At 33.0% G+C, this 5,273-nt stretch overlaps 1 pseudogene; it reads left to right on the top strand.

Annotated features, from left to right (window-relative positions):
* Positions 1-2,241: 2,241 nt before the first annotated feature.
* LOC141673773 (uncharacterized) lies at positions 2,242-4,098 on the top strand (annotated as a pseudogene).
* Positions 4,099-5,273: the final 1,175 nt, after the last annotated feature.

Raw genomic sequence — 5,273 nt, 5'->3', positions numbered from 1 at the left:
TTCAACTTTGTGTTTTAAAAAGAAAATAGAGAATGTTATATTTCAATATTAGGTTAAGAATAGTTAGGGTTAAAAATAGAGACTGTTATATTTCACAAGAAATGCCACAAGTTCTTATTTTTGAATTATGAGAATTGTAATGCTCATACCTTTGATTACTATCAGAATAAGAGCCGGAAACTTTTGCAATTCGTGACAAAATCGACCTGCTATTTCTGTCTATAAGGGCATGCAAATTTGTAACATGTATTTAGAAGGAATGTAATTCAAATTTTATTAATGTGTTGTAAATTCATTACTGGTTTTCCTAGTGGGGTTATGTGAGCATCATATCACTCATATCTTAAGATCTTAAAAAAACACTGCTTAAATTGCCAGAATATTGAAATTTCATCAAAACAATACTAGTTTCTTCTTCCAGATTATTAGAAAGGCAGGCAATACATTTCATACCACCCTGGATAGATCTCAAATGCTACTAACAATCACCTAACTTCTACTTATTACATTGCTACTGAAAGCTAGCAGCATATTTCTCATCATCACGATTCAAGGCAAACAAATTGAAAAAATATACATATTGGCCAACAATCTCTATCCTACAAACGTTAAAACAAAATCGAAAAACACTATTTTTTTATTCACTCTCTAGCATCTTCAACTGAAATTAATTGTGCTTGTTAGACCAGTGTCTTAAAACAAGAATCAAGACATTAAACAGATACACAACAAAATAAAAACATTGCTGTCAAGAAAAAAGATCACAACACACTCACGGAGAGACAAATCTACCTCTATGAGCAAAAACTTCTAAAGCAAACACTCTAAATTTCGATTAAATGAGGCATTCAATGTAAACACTCTATGAACTAGTGATCAGAGCATGTAATTTGATAATTGTTGGGGTAAAATGGGGTAATAACTCGAATGTTTCGATTCTAGATAGCTAATATTCATTTGACATTTTATATTTATTCCTTTAACATTAAAGTAATATGCTTCCAAATATTCTTTTTGTGTTTAGCTGATATTTACCAATCCATTACCATCTAGCGGTGTAAAATAAGTCGGTACAAAGAACATATTTTTCTTGTCATTGTGATCCATCCAATTTAAGCAGAATACGATCCACTATAATCCACGGGCATTTAGTACTACCATTTTATTCAGACTATACTTGGAATAAGTTCAAGTATCTCACCTCCCAACTTTAAATTTAAGGAAATTGAAAAAGTTTTCTAAACGGTTCGTAAAAAGTTGAACACACTTTTCATTTCATATTTTTAGAGAAACAATAGTCTTTAATTATTTTATTTTCGTTTAACTTTTGTTCTACTTCTTTTCTTAACAATTTTTTGTTGGTAAAATTTGAACTTAATTAAAATTAAAATTTTAATTAGGGCTGAGTATTCGCTCGGTTCGGTCTGGTATAGACTAAAAACCGAATAGTCATTTTTTCTTGGACCGAACCGGACCAAAGTTATATTATGGACCGGACCGAACCGAACCGAAATAATTCGGTTCGGTCCGGTTTTGAACCGAATAGACCGAAATTTTTTTCAAAAAGAAAATTGCATTAAAAATTAAATCATAAATTATAAAATTTAAAATATAATTAAAATATTGTGCTATGTAGAATTCTAATTGTCTATGAATATAATTAAAAATTATGATTATAGTTTTTAAGAAGTATGTAAAATGTATATAATATGAAATTATAACATTTATGATTTGGTCTATTCGGTCCGTACCGAAATATTTTTAAAAGAATCGAACCGAACCGAATTTCTGAAAAAATTAGGACCGAACCTAACCGAATTAGCATGGTTCGGTTCGGTTTCGGTTTTGCTCAGCACATATTTTAATTATAAAGATAAATAAAATAAGGGTACCTGATATTGTTGAAGTTGACATATAATATAATTACTTAAGTTACAAATAATTGTATTATTTATAATATTTTAACTGAATATGTTAGGAGGGGACTTACTTCCACTCAGTGTTATGAAAAGCGCTTTAAGCGGCCGCTTAAGCGGCCGCTTAAGCGGAGTCGGGGGTCCAACCGCCTCGATTAGTTCAAAATCGGGCTTCTAAACGTTTAGCACTGGTTAGGCGGTCAAAGCCCGCTTAAGCGGGTGTTTGACCGATTAAGCGTTAATTAAGCGGGGGTTAAATCAATCAAAAAAAATAAAATTACAAACACGGTACTTTCTTGTTTCTATTTCAAAGTTAGGTTTTAGAGTTCAGAATCAAAAAGAAAGAGGAGAAGAGGCGCTAGGGTTCCATTCTTCAGGTTTGTCTCATATCTTTAACATTAAACAATCACACCTGTAACTTTGTAAGTTGTAAGTTGTAACTTGTATTTCTAATTTTGTATAGCATATATAATATTAGAATGTTAATTTGATATTGAGAATCTGAGATGCTTAATTTGGAATCTTTGTAAAGTGTATAGAATATTGATTACTTGATTTGATATTGAGATGCTTGAATTTTTTTGACTTTTTTGATTTCGTATTTGTAGAAAACTAGAAATGGAAACAGGGGGTTCTTCAGCTGCTTCCAATTCGCAGACTATGGGTTCCTTAGAGCCAGAGGTTGTTAAGCGAAAATCAGATGATGTTGGGTGGGATTACGGTGAATTAACTTTACCAAATAACTACGATAAAATCAAATGCAAGTTATGTGACAAAGCATTTAGTGGAGGAATATATCGGTTAAAGCAACATATAGCTGGTCTTAGAGGTAATGTGAAACCATGTCCGAAGTCTACTCCTCTGGATAAATCTAAATGCTTACAAGCCTTGGAGGGATAAAAAAAAAGAAGATATGACAAGAAAGAACGTATTGAGGAAGTTAGGGATGACGTTACAATCAGCAAATACAGTGATGATGTTGTTGAACTTGACAGTGGAGGCTCTAAACCCGTATGGTCCCTTGGACCAATGGATCAGTTCGCACGGATGATAGATCCAGATGCATCATTAAGGAAGACAAGACAAAAAAATATTAATGATGCGCTATTTAAGAATAGAACCAACGAAGTACATACTTACTTGGCTAAGTGGGTGTATGGAGCAGGGATTCCTTTCAATGCAATTAACAATGACGACTTTCATCGATTTTGTGAAGCAGTTGGACAATTTGGTCCCGGATACATACCACCAAGCCAACACCAATTGAGGGAGCCACTACTTAAGAAAGAAGTGGAGAGGACTAAACAATCTTTGAAAGAACAGGAGGATGAATGGAAAAAGTCTGGATGTTCGATAATGACAGATGCTTGGTCTGATCGAAAAAGAAGAAGCATTATGAATTTGTGTGTAAATTGTAAACTAGGCACAAGTTTCCTCTCTTCTATTGAATGTTCAAATGAGGCTCATACGGCTTAGTTTATATATGAGTATGTGGATAAGTACATTCAAGAAGTTGGACAAAGCAATGTGGTCCAGGTGGTGACGGACAACGCATCAAATAACATGGCTGCAGCAAAACTACTGAGAGATAAAAGACCACATATATTCTGGACTTCTTGTGCTACACATACACTCAATCTTATGCTTGAGGCCATAGGTAATTCTGCAGCTTTTCTGTAAATCTCTATGCAGTTTTTTATTTAGTTTTTTGCAGATTTTTCTGCATTGTTTGCAGAATTTTTCTGCAATTTTTGTGCAAATTTTTGTGCAGAATTTTTCTGCAAATTGTAATGCAATTTTTGTACTGTTTCTTATTTCAGGTAAAACTCCAAAATTTAAATTTGTGATTGATAAAGCAAAGACTTTGACTATCTTTATCTATGCGCATCATAAAACCTTGGCTTTGATGAGGAAGTATACAAATAAAAGAGATATCGTGAGGCCTGGTGTTACACGATTTGCAAGTTCCTTTCTGACGATGCAAAGTATATTGGAGAAACAAGAGAAGTTGAAGTTTATGTCTCTGTCAGAAGAATGGGGTCAATGCAAATTCTCAACTAGTGCAAAAGGTGTGGCCTCTTATGCAACAATTGTTAATCAATCGTTTTGGACTAATCTCGCAATGTGTTTTGAGTTGTTCAAACCTTTAGTTAAGGTTCTTAGGCTTGTTGACGGAGATTAACGTCCATCTATGGGTTTTGTATATGGTGAACTTAAAGATGCCAAAAAGAACTAATTAAACTTTGTAAAGATGTAAAAGAGATATATGAGCCCATTATTGGAATCATAGACTCGAGGGCTAAGGATCGACTTGATTGCCCTTTACACTTAGCAGGATACTTGTTAAATCCTTATTACTACTATCGAGATGATGAGGCGCAAAAAGATCCAGCATGTATGGCAGCTATTTTAACATGTATTGAAGCATTCTTTCCTGATGACTTTCATGTCCAGCACTTGGTATCCAATATTGAGTTGCTGAAATATAAAGGAATGGAAGGAATGTTTGGAAAAAAATTAGCCAAAATGGGCATAATAGCTAATAATAATAGTTTCGACGTTGGTAAGTAAATAATTATCTGCTTCTAAATTTCTATATTTGTGACTTATTTGGCTTTAACTAATACTTTCATATTTTCTTATTGTAGTTGGATGGTGGTCAAATTATGGTGCCGAAACTCCAAATTTACAAATGATGGCCATGAAGATACTTTCATTAACTTCAAGTTCTTCAGGATGTGAAAGAAATTGGAGTACATTTGAGGGAGTAAGTTGATTGAATGATATTCCAAAACAAATTTATTATAGGAGTTTATTTTAATTACAGCTTGTAACTATTAGCTAATTGTTGTCTCTTTTATTTTTTGTTTTTACAGATTCACACCAAAAAGAGGAATAGATTAGATGCTGTGAGGATGAACCATCTAGTATATGTTCAATTCAATTCAAACTTTTCAACAGGAAGAAGAAAATGAAAGAAAAATATGATGTGTTAGTTGCTAATGATGCTAGTATGGCTCAAGCATGGATAGTTGAGGGAGGTGATGATGATGAAGAGCTTTCTTTTGATTCTAACATCACAAGTGAGGACATTGGTGAAGCAAGGGTTGTTCGAGAACTTGATGAAGAAGACTTTCAATCGGAAGACGAAGCGAATAATAGTGAAAATCTTATGTTTGATTCCGATGAACAAGGATGGTGAAACAATGCATATGTTTTTTTTAAAAAATTGTAGTCTGATATGTCCAAGTGTTGCATTTTCTTAAGCTAATTATGACTTTGTGAATGTGAATGTTCTTGATTTGATGACATGATATATGAATAAAATCAATATTTTATTTAATTATGTACATATAT

The sequence above is a fragment of the Apium graveolens genome, chromosome 7 (genome assembly GCF_009905375.1).
Source record: "Apium graveolens cultivar Ventura chromosome 7, ASM990537v1, whole genome shotgun sequence".
Taxonomy (NCBI): domain Eukaryota; kingdom Viridiplantae; phylum Streptophyta; class Magnoliopsida; order Apiales; family Apiaceae; genus Apium; species Apium graveolens.
Note: the sequence above shows the minus strand (reverse complement) of the source record. Positions and strands in the feature narration are given on the sequence as shown.